Raw genomic sequence first — 14,361 nt, 5'->3', positions numbered from 1 at the left:
GGGGAGGACTCACCGTGCGGGGGACTCCTCTCCTCCACCGCAGGCCCCGGCGCCGCTCCGGCACGGGAGAGGAGGCGCCGCCGAGCCGGGGCCGCCGCCGCCGCTGCTGTCCGCGGCCGCCCTGGTGCTGAAGCGGCCCCGCCCCTCCCGCCCGCCCCCGCCGGCCCTTGTAGCGTAAACCGGGTGGCCATGGCAACGCGCGTCACGCAGGCCGAGGTGGGGCCGCCGCCGCCGCCGGGGCTCCCGCCAACCGCCCGCCCGCGCTCCCGCCCGCCGCCTCACGGGGGAGGCCGCGAGCCGCCGCCTCAGGCCGCCTCTCCTCGGGGAGACCCCCGGGCCCCGCGGGGTGCTGCGAGGCCTGCCCCGGCCCACCCCCGGACGGTGAGGCTCAGCGCGGGCGGGGAAGGCCCGAGACGGAAACGTCGGGCCGGAGAAGCGGGACGGTTGTGTTTCACGGATTCCCGTGGGCGTCTCTGCGCCTGTGGGGTCGCATCGACTTTACCACCGGTTCTCCGTACCCTGAGGCAGGGACGTGACCGCCCTTCACCGCCTGCAACCCCCCCGTCCATCCCCCCCCCCCGTCCATCCCCCTTCCCAACAGCGACGGGACGAGCACGCCGGGCTGTCCCGGCTGGGCCTCGCAGGTCCCGGGGAGGGAAGGTCCCAGTCACTCCCATCCGCCGGTGACCCATTTCTCAGCTCATTAACCCCGAGAAATGTCAGAACAAAACTTGTTTCGTTTCGAGATCCTTCCTGCATGAAAAGCCGGTGGGTTTGGCCTCGTTATTTGTATTACAGGAGCGCTAGGAAGGCTCCGCCGAGGTCAGACCCTCACCTGGTTATACACTGGAGAGATACACACACATATATATATATATATACACACGCTGTGCATACATATATATGCATAGCATGAGGATATAAAGTTGCCAAAGGAAGCTCAGCAAGGAAATCTGAAGTTTCAGGCATGGAAATATTAGGATTAAAGTGATTTAGCTAAACTCATGCAAGAAATCAGTGACATGAGCGCCTGCAGTTCGGTCACTCGAACCCCCAAATTCTGCCTTACCTGCAGCACAGTCCTGCTGCAGCGCCTTCGGCTGCCGGGCCCGGATCTCCCTCCACCACGGCTTTGCTAGGACACGGTCCCTCTATACACATTCCGTACGCTCCTTTATGGGTAATATGTGATGTCACTGACTGGGTTCTAGTTTTAAATGACAGATTTAGAAAACCAGACTTTCCAACTGTGGGCTTCTAACATTTATTACCTTTGATTGCTCACTTACCTGGCTCATAACAGTGAGCATACCTTGGCAAAAAAAAGGTGGTTATGAAAGTATTTTAAGCTGCATTTTATCATAGGCAAATATATATAATAACCCTAAATAGCCGTGTTTGCACTTTAACTTACAGCACCCAGATATTTCTAGGCTGGCTCTTGGATATGACACCAAAGCAAGATTTTAACCTTTTATCTCAAAAGAATCCGCAGCAATGAAATAAGACCTGTGTTAAACATAAAAATCCTCAAACCAGCTGTTATTCTCTAGGGCCCTTAAAAACCTCCTCAATGTCTCTCTTCTCCTGAGAACAGTTTTATGACTCTGGTGATAAAGCAATTGCAGCAATTACAAAGCACTTCGTAATTAAAGAATCCTGCTCATGAGCCGATTTCATTTTATATCATAGACACCAAGTTAGTTTATATTAGTTTATATTCCTAATTGTCCAAAATATTTATATTTAAATGAGTTGGTGTTACTATATTCATTTATTTTATTTACTATTTATCATTTATTATTATATTGGTTTATATTCCTAGCTGTCAAAATAAATTTTAAAAAGGCGATGAGACTTCTGTAACTTCCAAAACCCTGATAAACTCCAAACACGAACCAATTCTCACCTACAACAACTGTATTTTCCAGTTGCCTGGATCTGGGCCACCGCAGCCGGGGCAGAGGCCAGTGGCTCTGAACAAGCAGCACGCTGCCGGAGGGATGAACAGGAGTGTGCACACTCAGCCTCTGCCAGGATGAAGCCCACAGCTCTGCCCAACCATGGTATGTAGGTATGGAGTGATTAATTGGGCAAATTAATTAGTTAATGGTCCTACCGCACTTTGGAAACAGTGAATTACTAAGTCAAAGCTATGTATCTTTCTTTTTTTCTCACTCTACATCATGTGGTAGTTGCCAGCACCATGGCACGGCTGGGTAAGGGAATAGTGCTTAATATACAGAGAAAGGCTTATGTTTGATGGCTGATAAACCCATTTCAGCGTCAGGCAGGGAGAGCTGGATTTTCTTGGAATTGTGCCTTTACCTCTTTGCGCATTTTCAGGGAGGCGGATGTAAATCTGTGCCATCGTGATGTCACTGGGCTGCTGTGAACGGCCGCAGGCAGGCAGGCCAGGGACATGATCACAGCGCTGGCAGCAATATATTTTTCAAGGAGTCGGAAAGTGGCAGGAGGCTGAATGAAGGGGAAGGACGTCTGTGTGATGACACCCTGGGAACACTGGGACTTTTGCTGCTGAGTTCAGTAAAGCTGGGATTTCACCCAGAGCACTTTGTTTGTTTTGGAAATGAGGATTTTAACGGTAACCTCTGAGGCCAGGTCTCCTCTGCTGATGCGAGGTACAAGAAACGCTCTCTAAAGCCTGGACTCTTGCTGCCTCCTCTTACTTTGGCCCTAATTCAAGAAAGCACTTAATGTATACATAAATACATTTCTCGTCAGCAAAGCTTTTGAGCAAACACCTAGTTTAAAGCTTTGCTTATCTCTAATTCATTGGTTAAGAAGTAAGGTATTACTCAATAGGAGTAAAAAGTGAGATAATCTAGCTGTAAATCCTTATCATTTATATCATTTATAACCAGAGCTTAGTCATCTTTTGACCAGTGACGCACAGCACTGATTTCTTGCTGAATAAAATTTTAGAAGCACGGCCAATTTTTCACAGAGGCTTGGAACTGTGCCCTTTATTGGGTTTTATGAATGCAAAGCTCAAGGTCCATAGCATGCAGTGGATAACCTAACGCAAGGTCACGTTTTGCTAGAATAACAGCACCTAAATCCTCAACTGTGATGACAGGGTCCAGACCTACTTTCAGATTTTATCAAATTTCACAGGGATTTTGATGTGCAGAACAAGTTCAAACTGTGATACCAATAAAGGCAGTTGCAAAATGCTGAAGATTACCAAGCTTGAAACTGTAAAGGTCAGATCCTGATCTACACTTCCCCAATTCTCACGTGTATTTAGATCTGAGATATCCTGAGCATTTAGCTCTCCGCTCTGCAGTTCAGCAAGGTGGAAGAAAATCGTCTTTACCTTTGGAAAATTCCATCGCAGGACTACATTTTCCTTCCAAAACTCCAGAATTTCATGTCATGAATGATACATCTTCTGTCTCAAAGGAAATCAGCTGAGGAAAAAAAAAAAAATCCCCATCGCCTTAATTTTAAGCGCATGCTTCTGAGACAACATGAGGGGGAAAAGTGCACTTTCCAGGTTAACTAGGCATTCACTTTGGCATGTGCGCACACGAAAAGAGAAATACAACCTGCCAAGGTGAAGCCAGCAGATTGCACGCACACCTGTCAGAGCGCTGTAAGCTCTTCCTCTCATCACCGGATGCTTTGCATCAAGTGCTCGGCCGGATTTCAGAAGGAATTTATACTGTCGCTGCCTGTTTTTTCACTTTAGCAGCCATAGCGGGATAATAGGATCTTACTGAATAAAAGTCCCGAGAACTACTTGATGTGCAAATTTCTCTTAAAGGAAGTGGAAGGAGAGAAGCCCACTGAGGTCAGAGTTTTTATAGCTCTGACTACCTTTTATGGAGTTTTACTCTTAAATGTGAAGAGACTTGTTAAGTTTATTTATTGCCTGAACCTAGAAGTGGAGAATGCTTTCATTCATCCAAAAAGGTGTCTCTGAAGACGGAGTGCAATTCACTTTTTCTTCTGCCATTGGTGCTCAGAATGAAAATGAATCAAAACAAGCAAAACCATGAGATTAGTCAGAATTAGCTCTTCTCCTGTACTGATGCTCAAGCTCTCATCTGTATGAAATAATTTCTTGACCTTTGGCCAGAGAGGAAAAAGTTAAAAAGTGCAAAATAAACTATAAAAATGACCATTAAAACATTTCCTCAGGAAATCTATTTAAAAGCTGATGTCATTCTCTACAGTAACTACTCCAATTTGTCATAGCCTCTTTAACTGTGGGAAACTAGGAAGGCACCGTCAGAAACCTAAGGAGATGAAGGATTGCCGATGCGACGGCAGACACACTGTGAGACATGTGGAAGGGGTAATGTATGTGCAAGGTCCCATGGGAGAGGGGTGTGAGGAAGACCCTGCTCCAAGATGAATGAGCAATCCAAGGAGGGAGGTGTCTCCCTGCTCCGGAATTTGAATGCGGATCCTTGGACATTCAGCAAACTGTGCTCCAACTGCCCGGTTTTGAGGAAGCACACATAAGCACAGAATTTAAATGGAGATTTAATGGTCTAACAGGTGAAAGCCTCCAGAAAATCCACTTGGTATCATGACTATGTAATGGAGGGATGAAGAGACTTCTAATTCAAGACAGAGTGGTGAATGTCAGTTTATTGGGAAGCCAAGGGAAACAGGAGAAGATGTGGCCTCATAAATCTGGTTATATTTCCAAAAATATACCGTAGGAACATTCAATGCTACTGGGAACACACATAGTAGAGCTAAGTGCTCAGCAAAGCATGCTAACCTAATTTCATCATTACATGAAAGAAGAAAATCCTGACTCATATTCTATGAAAATTGTTATGGTGAATCAGCAAATTACTCCTGTTTATCTCTTCCAACGTCAGCACACTGAAGTCTGGAGCAACTTGAACTAATCTTAGGGCACTTGTAAATAGAACGTATTCAGACCAGCTGAAGCCAGGCTAATGGAAACAAGCAGTAACTCGTCATCGACGGACAGCTGGGAAGCTCAGAAAAATGCTATTTCCTGACTGTCCTGTCAGAAGGAAAGACAAGCTGTGCGTGTGCCTTTCACCTATGCTCCTTTATCAGAGCCCAAATAAAAATGTTTACACTTCAGAAATGTGTGGCCGTTATAACAAGATCTCCCTGTACGGGAAATGCTGGTGGTTTTATACAGATGCCCGTTTATTCACGTCCCTGTGGTGGTAGGAAGAAAATCAAACTGCACAGAAATGTGTAACCTGATCTGGCTTGTTTAGCCACTAATCCAATCTTCTCTCCTAGTAAAGCTCAAATAATTTGATTGTGTGTGTAGGGCATTCTGAAGCACCTGAGGGATGAGAATGAAATCCTGCCTAAATACTGCAGAAGAGCAAAGAAGCTACTGAAATGCCTTCCTGCATCAGTACTCTAACTACATCATGAAATTGCTGCTGCTCGCCCTCAAACCCGGGTGATCTCCTGCAGTAGGGCTTTTCCAGCCATCCCGGAGCCCCTGAGAGGGCAGCACGACATCCAGCTGCTCCTGTGCTGGGGACCATTCTGCAACCTGGACCATGCACTTCAGCATCACAGGATGTCATACCATCTCGGCCTTTGTCTGTCCTCTGGCACAAAGATTAGGAGCAAAACTAAAGATCCCGTAAAAATGCTTCAAGGACCATGCCTTCTGAAGCACTGATGGTGACTGCACAGGGCAGAGTCAAGCAGCCTTTTAAACTTTTCTTTCTACAAGAGGGGCAGAGGAGGAGAACAGGATACGGCCCCAAAAGGTACCTGTACAAAGACACAGCAGTAAAAGCAGGCATGGAGCATAGGAAGGCATACAAAGAAATTTGGGGGAGTGAATGGTAAGGAAGGAAGCATTTGCTGAGTTAGAAGATGACTTGGAGCAAGATCTGCTCCCATCTAAGTAACGCACATTCCAGCTGCTGCTTTGGATGGAAAGGGAAGAAAAGCCAAGCCGGCCCTCCCCACATTTCCCCCGCAGACAGCAGGCAGAGGCTCGGGGCTAGCCTGTGCCCTGGCCCCAGCCCCGCAGCAGGGGCCGTGGGTGACGATGGCACTCGTGCCCGAGTGCCTGCACCGTGACGGAGCAGGCGCTCAATCGGAGGTGACAGGTATGCAGCTGGGCTGCACGCACTGACTTCAGAGCTCGGCTGCCGCTTCGCTGCGTGACGCCAGCAGTGCATGAGTCACCCGGGGTAGACAGGAACGACGTTAGTAGTTTCCACATTTACAAAGTGGAAAAAGCTTAGATCAGATTTCATGGTATTTTTAACGGAGAAATGGCTTAGCAAAGCAGCAAGGCTCCTTAGTAGTATTCATGTGCTATAAAGAGTTGTTTCATGGCCTTTGTATGAAAAGAGCTACATTGGAGCTTGATAGTATTGTTGTTTACTATGTTGTGCAATATTGTAGCAATCAAAAAGAATGACAACTACAGAGCAAAAGTGATTCCTTTAGAGAATAAACCATTCTGACAAATACTGTACAGAGAGTACAGATTTGTTTTGATCCTCATTGGGAAAACATCTTTTAAATACTCACGAAAGTACAGGCAGGCCTAGGAGCAAAACTCTCTTAATCCCTGGAGCAAGAGAGCTGTCACGTGGGCTGCTTGGTGGTCACAGCCTCCTACCTTGTGAGCTGTCAGCTCTCCTCGGTGTTGGAGCTGCCTGTGCCAGCTGCAGCAGGACTCCTTGCGGGATAGGGAAACTGCCAGCTCAGCCCTGAATCTGGGAGAAGTTTGGTAGTTTCTGCTGAGATCTAAAATATACGGCATCAAGCAGTAAGGATCACATCTGCCCTGTCTACTGCTCTGCTGGGGAAGCTGGAAGAGGAGAAGGTGAGGCTGTCCTAGGTTCCACTGGCTTTTCCCTGCTGTAGATGATCAGGAAATGAAAAAAGGGGTCTTCTCCTCCTCTGCCCTGCACAAAGGATGTGCTGGCCCTGCAGGGATACAACACACCTTCTCTTTCTGAGCTACATACCTATCTCCTCCTTGAACATGAGAAGACCAGGAAACTCAGAAGACCTCTTGCACTGGGACCAGCCCCTACGTAACTCGTGGGAGAGTTATTTCCTGGACAGTTTGGATCTTGTAAAATTGGCACTAGGCTAGAAGGGCAGCAGGCATTAACTCACGCGCCAAAGTGGATGGAGATAGGTGGAGACAGATCAGCTCAATGGGGCACTTTGAGCTGCGGGATGGGGCAGCTGTGGCACAAGTCAGGCTGTGCCTTTTTCTTCCCTCGCCCTCTCTGGTCTTTTCCCAAACCATGAGATGTCTAAGCAGGGCTTCCTGCTCACCAAGGCCTCCAAATTTGAAACTAATATATTGCGCTGTACAGAAACAAGAGATCTGTTATGTTTGCAGGCAACTTTCTTTTCTTACAGGCTGCAACCTGTTGCAGTGAAGCTGACAGAACTGTAAATCGGTTTATTGCTTCACCCAGCAAGAAAGAACTGAACTATCAAAATTTAAGGAGTTAGAGAGGGGGCAAAAAAGTCCAGATGCTCTATCCTTTCACCGTAAGAATTCCTGTATGATTTCTGAGACTGATCACACAGCAATTGCTTTATGGGGAGCTGGCAAGTTGGTTTGGGATGCTCTTGTTTGATTTATCTGTAAAGATTCATGCTTTTCATCAATCCCCACCCATGGCTGTCTGCACATTACCAGAAATCTGCAGCTTCCTTTAATAAGCAGAAAGATCCTACAAAGAGGCTACGACAGAACGTTGGGATCAGTAGAAGAATGCTTAACTGACTGTTAAGCAGTAACACTTATTTCTAATGGAAAAGGCTGATGGTAATGATGAAGCTATCATGTCATCTGTGAGGAATTTTAGGAAGTGCTGGAACAAGCCGGGTTGACCTGGGCTGTTTCGTTAAGCAGAGGTTGTGTGAATCATCGCTGACCGGTCAGAACCACGATACCACCATGTGCCCCGAGCAGTTCCTGAGCAATATATTGTGTTCTGGTGGATGTGACGGGTGTATTTGTTCATTTGTTCTTATATTGCTTTCACCTCTGTGTTTTCAGAAACCCTTGAGAAAAAATGAACTCCTTTGGAAGAAAATTACTTTCAGCAAAGGAGCTGAAGGTAGATGATGTGAGCTGCATCGTGTGAAATACCTGTTTGACTTCTCAAAATAGCAGTTTTAGTAGCTCAGAGAGTCCAAACAACCTCCCAAAAGCTCAAGAGGCACAATTGTAACACAAGCTTTCTAATAATACAACAACATAATCCTCGGGCCACTGAGAAATGGTGTGACAGTGTTTTCTTAGTTACACTGGCTTGTCGAGAGCTTGTGCTGGAGGGCACCTCCCTTGCTAAATCCTGTTCTTGTATCTGCCTCACCAGCCACAGCCACGTAACGTCTCTGTGCAATTCCCTGGAGGAGGGAAAGTCATCATCTGTTGAATGCATTTTTTTACCTCTTGGTACAGCCTTCCAGCTAGAAACCAGATGACCACCAGGAAATGCTCCATGGAAAGCTGGAGCCCTTGGAATATTGTTTAGGAATCACATGAAATTAAGGTTTTAAAAGCTGTTCTTCAAAAACCAGTAGTAAACACCATCTGGTGCATAACTTTATATATAAAAATGATTTTTTTTATTACCACTAGGTATTGTTTTTCACCTGTAGAGCAAGCAAACATAAGAGAGAATCCAAAGAAAATGCTTAAAAGAATCCAAGAGTCCAACTAAATTGCTGGTGCTATGTTTATCGTAAATCTACAAAATGAAGGCTTGGGATTTCTGGCTTGTGTATGGTTAGAAATCTCTGGCGTTGTTTGAAACTGCTCAGCATTTGATCATGCAGGAAGGAACCGCTTCGGTTTTTTCATACAGGTATTTTCTTCCATAAGGAAGATAGCACCGATGGGGATTTCTGAGGTTTCACAGTCACAAGGAGCTGAGGAAATCATGATGCCTGAACGGCCAGTCCGAAGGGTTTTTAGGTCTTCTCCCAGTCTACCCTCTGCTCTGTCAATCATACTTCTGCTGCAAAAACAATGGCTTTTTTTATAAGGCAACCAAATTTAGCTGGTTTAAACTTGATTTTAGAAATAGATAACATTTTTTTTTCTCTGACCAAATAATTACAGATTAAAAATTACTGAAGCTTCAAAAAACTTGGGCTAATTTAGTCAGCCTAGCTTTACAGTGTCATTCACCTTACAGAGGAGACAGCTAGTTGGGAAAACAAAATTTCAGCTGTGAAAAAAGAGGAAAAAACCTAAAAGTATCAATTGTGATTATTTCTCAAAAGTCACCCAAAATAAAAGGCAAAAATCTAAAGCAAGGAGAGAAAAATATCTTTTTCATTTCAAAAAATACGCTGTTCCAGATAAAAGCTTTTGTGTCCTGCAGTCTCTATGAGCCTTTAGAGATCCTTGTCTTCCTCCAAGGCAATGGTTGAATTTAACCACAGCTACCCAACCTGTCAAGGTGGTAGGGCCATTCCTGGGTATTGTATTAATTTACTCTTGAAAGGAGCGTTCATTTTTTTAAATAAATAATTTTGTATTTTTTTATTTCTATACAGGTTCTTTTAACTGCCTATCTCCTCTAGCCCTTCTCCAGAAGAAAAATCACTTCCCTGCACATTAACTGAGTTTAATTTTCTCCTTAAATCTTTCACAGGCTTCTCATGTGTTTAGTGGTTGACAGAGTATTTTCAAAGTCTAAATATTCATCTATTTAAGAAAAGAACTGAACCATTTGGGAGAAAAAAATAAACTTTCAATTCTTTTTCAGAACTAGCAGCCTATTTTCTTCAATCTGTTTTTGATTTGAGTGAAACCCCATGTCCTTATTTTAAATTGACTATCAACATCCCATTACAGAACACAACCGTTATAGCTCAGTAGATGGTTGTGTCAGTCTTGCAGAGATAAGCTGGAAATGAAGCTTATTCAGTAAATTCTTGGTAAAAGAGCAGAGGCAAAATGTATTTAAAATCACCCCCATGATGTAGGTTTTCACTGTATCGTTGACTTTCAAAAAGATCTAGCTTAGGTTTACACCAATTCTTCTGAAAACTACACGATCTGGGAGCATGAAAAATCTTGACGGCAATTATCATGGCAAGAACACATATCGCACATGCTGCACGTAAACACGGCACGTTTTGTTATACCACCGATGCAACCCATGAACAAGCTCCTATAGCTGGAATGAGCTGTGGAACGAGCTCTGGGGAACACTGAGCGGCTCTTGAGGGCCTGAGCAGCCTTCTCAGATGTTAGCAGGTGGATGGTTCCCCAATAAATCCATTTCCCATTAGATTTTACCTTATTTATACTTAAAAAAAGAGTGACCTGTTTTCATTTTAAAATCAAGTGCATTGCTCTGATGGACCTCAGAGGTACAGAATCAGGTAATTAATGCCAGTATTGGAGAGTTAAATGGTTTTATTGAACTGATTCTTTTATGCCCTCTGGCTGCTTGCTTTTCAGATCCAGTGGGTTAGGTCTGCATAACTAAATAGTACATCCAGTTACAGAGGTTCTACATTCCTGTTTTCCTTCATTGTTCTCTGAATAGACAGGAGAAATCCCTCTGCTACTTCATCTAAATAATGCCCATACTGGAAGAAATTTTCTTTCCACGAAACTCTGCAGGAGGGTGACATTTCAAAGGACATCCAGGAGAAAAGAGAGGGAGAAGCATCTACCGTAAGCACATTCCCTATACTGTGTTATTGCCCATCCTTGAACTGTCACCTGTATGAATTATTGAAGTGATAGGAAATCACTGGACATTAATAGTCCAAGCACTCATTTTCTGCCTCCTCTAGCCCAGCGTTAAAGATAACATATATAAACCTATCCATAAAAGTACAAGCTGGGCAATGTAAGTAGATAAATTCTGTTTCTCAGTGTTGATCCTTGGCTATACATTGACTTCATGCCAACGAACGGTGCCCCAAGGGAAGGGGTGGATTTCTCAGGAAAAGCCGGAGATTGCAGAGCCCACACAGGCTCCCACAAGGGCAGCTGGGCATATGCCAAGGGAAAAGTGCCCCAGCAATGGTCAGCCTGGGCCTATTACCAGCGATTTTTGCAGGTTTGAAGGACTAAATTCTTATTTGCACAAAATTTCAATATCTGATTGTAATTTTGTAATTTGTTCTCCAGCCACAAAAATACAGTTTGGTTGCATGTGAATTAAGGATCAAAACGTGAAGGTATTTACAGCATGTCATGTAAAAGAAAAGCTATTTGTTGTCACTGTTGTGAAAGGGTAGGAGTGACACATGGCTGAGGGAGGCCCTCCCGTTGAGTCATGAGGTTCAGAAAGGACCCCCTTGCTTTCTGTTCTGAACGAAGCAACACTCGCATTGAGTCACCATCAAAAAATCGCCTAAATTACCAAGCCTTTTTGCATCCATAGGTACACGGCTCCCTGTAGTCAGAACATCCGTGTTCACCCAAGTATAGAAAGTGGGCAGATGTGTATTTTGCCATCATCTCTCCACACTGAACCAGGACTAGTTGCACTTTGTCATTAACTCTTTGAACTTGACTCACTGCAGTTGCCAACCATTTGCAGTGGAAATCTGGTAAATCCCACTGTTTCAGAGATCTGTCTGCTGTAACCAGTAGTGCTGCAACAAGAAGAGCAGAGTAGACAGCGGGCAACGTGTGCACCTTCCTGTGCCAGTGTTCCTCCATCAGAAAAGATGGGGGAGATTATCTTTATTAAAGATAATAAATAAAAAACCCCAATGGCTAACATCATTCAGCCTTCTCTAGACAACTGCTTTTACTTCAGAGATGTATAAATGCATTGGTTAGCAAATATCCCTCCTTCTTTCATGTCTCTATCACTTTAATTTCTTTCTGCTACATGGAGACTTTAAATGCAATGTGAGTCAAATCCTGGTATTGTTTTTCCTTGGCATCTGGTAAGAAAATTGCATTTTAATTACAACAGTGTTCTCCACAGCATTAAAGTTCTCAGTACCATTTGTATCATACCTAGATTTACTTCTTCTAATGTGCTATCCTCTGAATTTCTTTTTAACGTTTACTTTCTTCTGCGCATCATGTGTGACTGACATTAGGAAGGACTAAGGGTACGGATCAATTATTGTGATTAAAATTGATCCTCACTGCAACGCACTCCTGGCGTCACAGTTGACAAACCGACGCACATGAGCTCATTTGGCTTGGTCTTGAAATTATTACACAGGGTGAGAATTCCATTGAGTAGATTTATTGCTATGTTGAAATTACAGTATTTGATCATCAGGAGAATAAAAAGCAAGCTGTGTTTATGTACTTTACACCTAGTGGTAAAGTTGTATTTGGTTTTGAAAGCATTTTAGAAATGAGCCATTTTATAGCAAGAGCCAATGTTTAGGGGTTTTATGCAATATGAGACCTCAAGTATCATGAAAATAAAATGTACCTGTTTCCTCCTACAGAACATGAAGAGTAACACCCATTTCTGTAGGCTTAGCTGAAAGGCATCAAACAAATGCTAACTATTTATAAAACTTTGCATTGATGAGCTCATTATAAACACCTAACCTGGGACAACTACTATATTGGTCTATACCTGTGTGTTAAAGTGCTTTAGGAAAGGGAAAAAAATAGAAAAGGGGGATGATGAAGGAAGAAGAGCAAGAGAAAGACTGAGCTAAAACACCACGGACAGAGAGGGAGAATTTTGTTTACGGAATGAATGTTTTAAACCTCACTGCCTCATTCCTGTCTCAAAAGCCATCACCACCTGTCAGCGCAGGCAGTAAAATGGTAAATCCATATAAATCATGGCTGGAAGTTGAATTCTGTTGTAGCTCTTCAGCACTCTTATATAATAACTCTGATTTTTTTTTTTTTTTTTTTTTCAGATTTTCAGTTCACTTCTCTTCTAGCTCATCCTTCTGTGCAGCTTAGTTTGTCAGTTTTATTTCTCCAAAGTGCTATGGCGGGAGCATCATATAATTTACAACTCAGTAAAATTTAAGGAAAAATAAATGTTTGCTACATCAAAGATGAGATGGAGATTGTGTAGGAGGGAAGGTGAGGGGAGGAAGCAGGAGGTAGACTTCAAATTGCTTTGTTGGAAGAGGTTTGAGAATTGAGAGCTGGTAACTCAGAGTACAAAATGGCTGAGGCTCTAAAATGGACATCTCAGGAATTCAAATGAAAAAGCAGGAGGAAAGCATCCAGAAATAATGGCTGTGCAGGTGATTTCAGCCAGATGAGAAGTAAGCAGTCAGTACTAGAAATCTATGATTCGTTTGAAGTAAGGTACACCAATTGTTTAAAATTTTATTGGCTGGAAAAAGACAACAACTGCATCTTCATCTTTCAAAAACACAGGATGCAGCAAACTCCTCCTCATTTTACACAGGCAGAAGGTCTGTACCGATAGTTCAGAGATTAGTCAACAGCTTTATTCATTTCAAAGAGGAGCTCATTCAGCTGCCAAATAAGTGACTCATATGTCCAAATTCTCACTATTCCTTTTTCCTAGGTGAGGCTGGAGGGTCTCAGCACTGAGTTACCATAAGCGATGTCTCACTCTGCCCCCAAACTATGGCTGGGGCCCGCCAAGGAGTTACTAAAATGGAACTGAACTGGAAGAGCCCAAAGGCAACACAGCTGCGGAGCACAGGTACTCCTGGCATCAGGGATGCTGCTGAGAGGGTGGAAGAGAAGCTGTGAGTCTTCTTGCAGCAGTCTGCAGTGCAAGCTGGCCGTGCCAAGGGAGTAAATTGAGTCAAAGTGGTAAGACAACTAAAGGAGTTTGCATTCACTGGATTTTTCAAGGAAGACCGGACATTTAAGGCATACTTGCTTTTTCTAGTCCCCTTCCAACCTTTTGATCTGGAAAAGCAGCACCACGCTGCTCTCCTGAGACAAAGAGTTCTTACTGTCTTCTAAGCAATGGGCTTAGATCTTGGATCTAAGAGAGACTTAGATCTCCGATTAATTAAAAAAAGAAAAATAAAACCTTAAATGGTCATGAAATTCAGAAGCAAATTCTCAACCCTGTAGTTCTTGTGCGAACACTCCAGTTACAATGGCAGCGATGGAATTACCTTGGGCTGACAGCAGTGCAAGGAGAAGTTGCCCTGGGGGTTTTTTTTTCTTTTTTTTTTTTACATTTCAAATGAAAGCATGCAGACAATATGCAATTTATATATTTTAATGTACTTCCAGTATGTTATTGTAATGAAAACGTTTACAAATACAGAAAATACATAAGTTTCACTGCAATCTTTACTAACATCTCGGTATGTCTCTACATCTGCACCCACAGCAGACAAGATATTTAACTCAGGTTGCTGAAGATAAGTGCTGGGTAATGTGTCTCTTCAAAATTTCTTTACGGTTTTCTAGTCATGAAA

The 14,361-nt window shown here is 43.7% G+C and overlaps 1 protein-coding gene and 1 long non-coding RNA gene across 3 annotated transcripts in view; one reads left to right on the top strand and one right to left on the bottom strand.

The window, feature by feature from the left end:
- Positions 1–1,149, bottom strand: part of TENT5D (terminal nucleotidyltransferase 5D) — a 20,412-nt gene extending 19,263 nt beyond the window's left edge. Inside the window, exon 1 of one of the 2 annotated variants that reach the window (XM_075763029.1) lies at positions 1,070–1,149. The gene's annotated coding sequence lies outside the window, so the exon portion shown is untranslated. Of the gene's footprint in view, positions 1–13; positions 141–1,069 lie in introns of those variants that run through there. The other variant, XM_075763031.1, reaches the window with a different exon arrangement.
- LOC142603316 (uncharacterized) lies at positions 348–14,361 on the top strand. The gene is made up of 3 exons (XR_012837212.1): positions 348–381; positions 1,932–2,066; positions 13,485–14,361. It is a non-coding gene; the product is annotated as an uncharacterized LOC142603316 (long non-coding RNA).

Source organism: Balearica regulorum, chromosome 11 (genome assembly GCF_011004875.1).
Source record: "Balearica regulorum gibbericeps isolate bBalReg1 chromosome 11, bBalReg1.pri, whole genome shotgun sequence".
Taxonomy (NCBI): domain Eukaryota; kingdom Metazoa; phylum Chordata; class Aves; order Gruiformes; family Gruidae; genus Balearica; species Balearica regulorum.
Note: the sequence above shows the minus strand (reverse complement) of the source record. Positions and strands in the feature narration are given on the sequence as shown.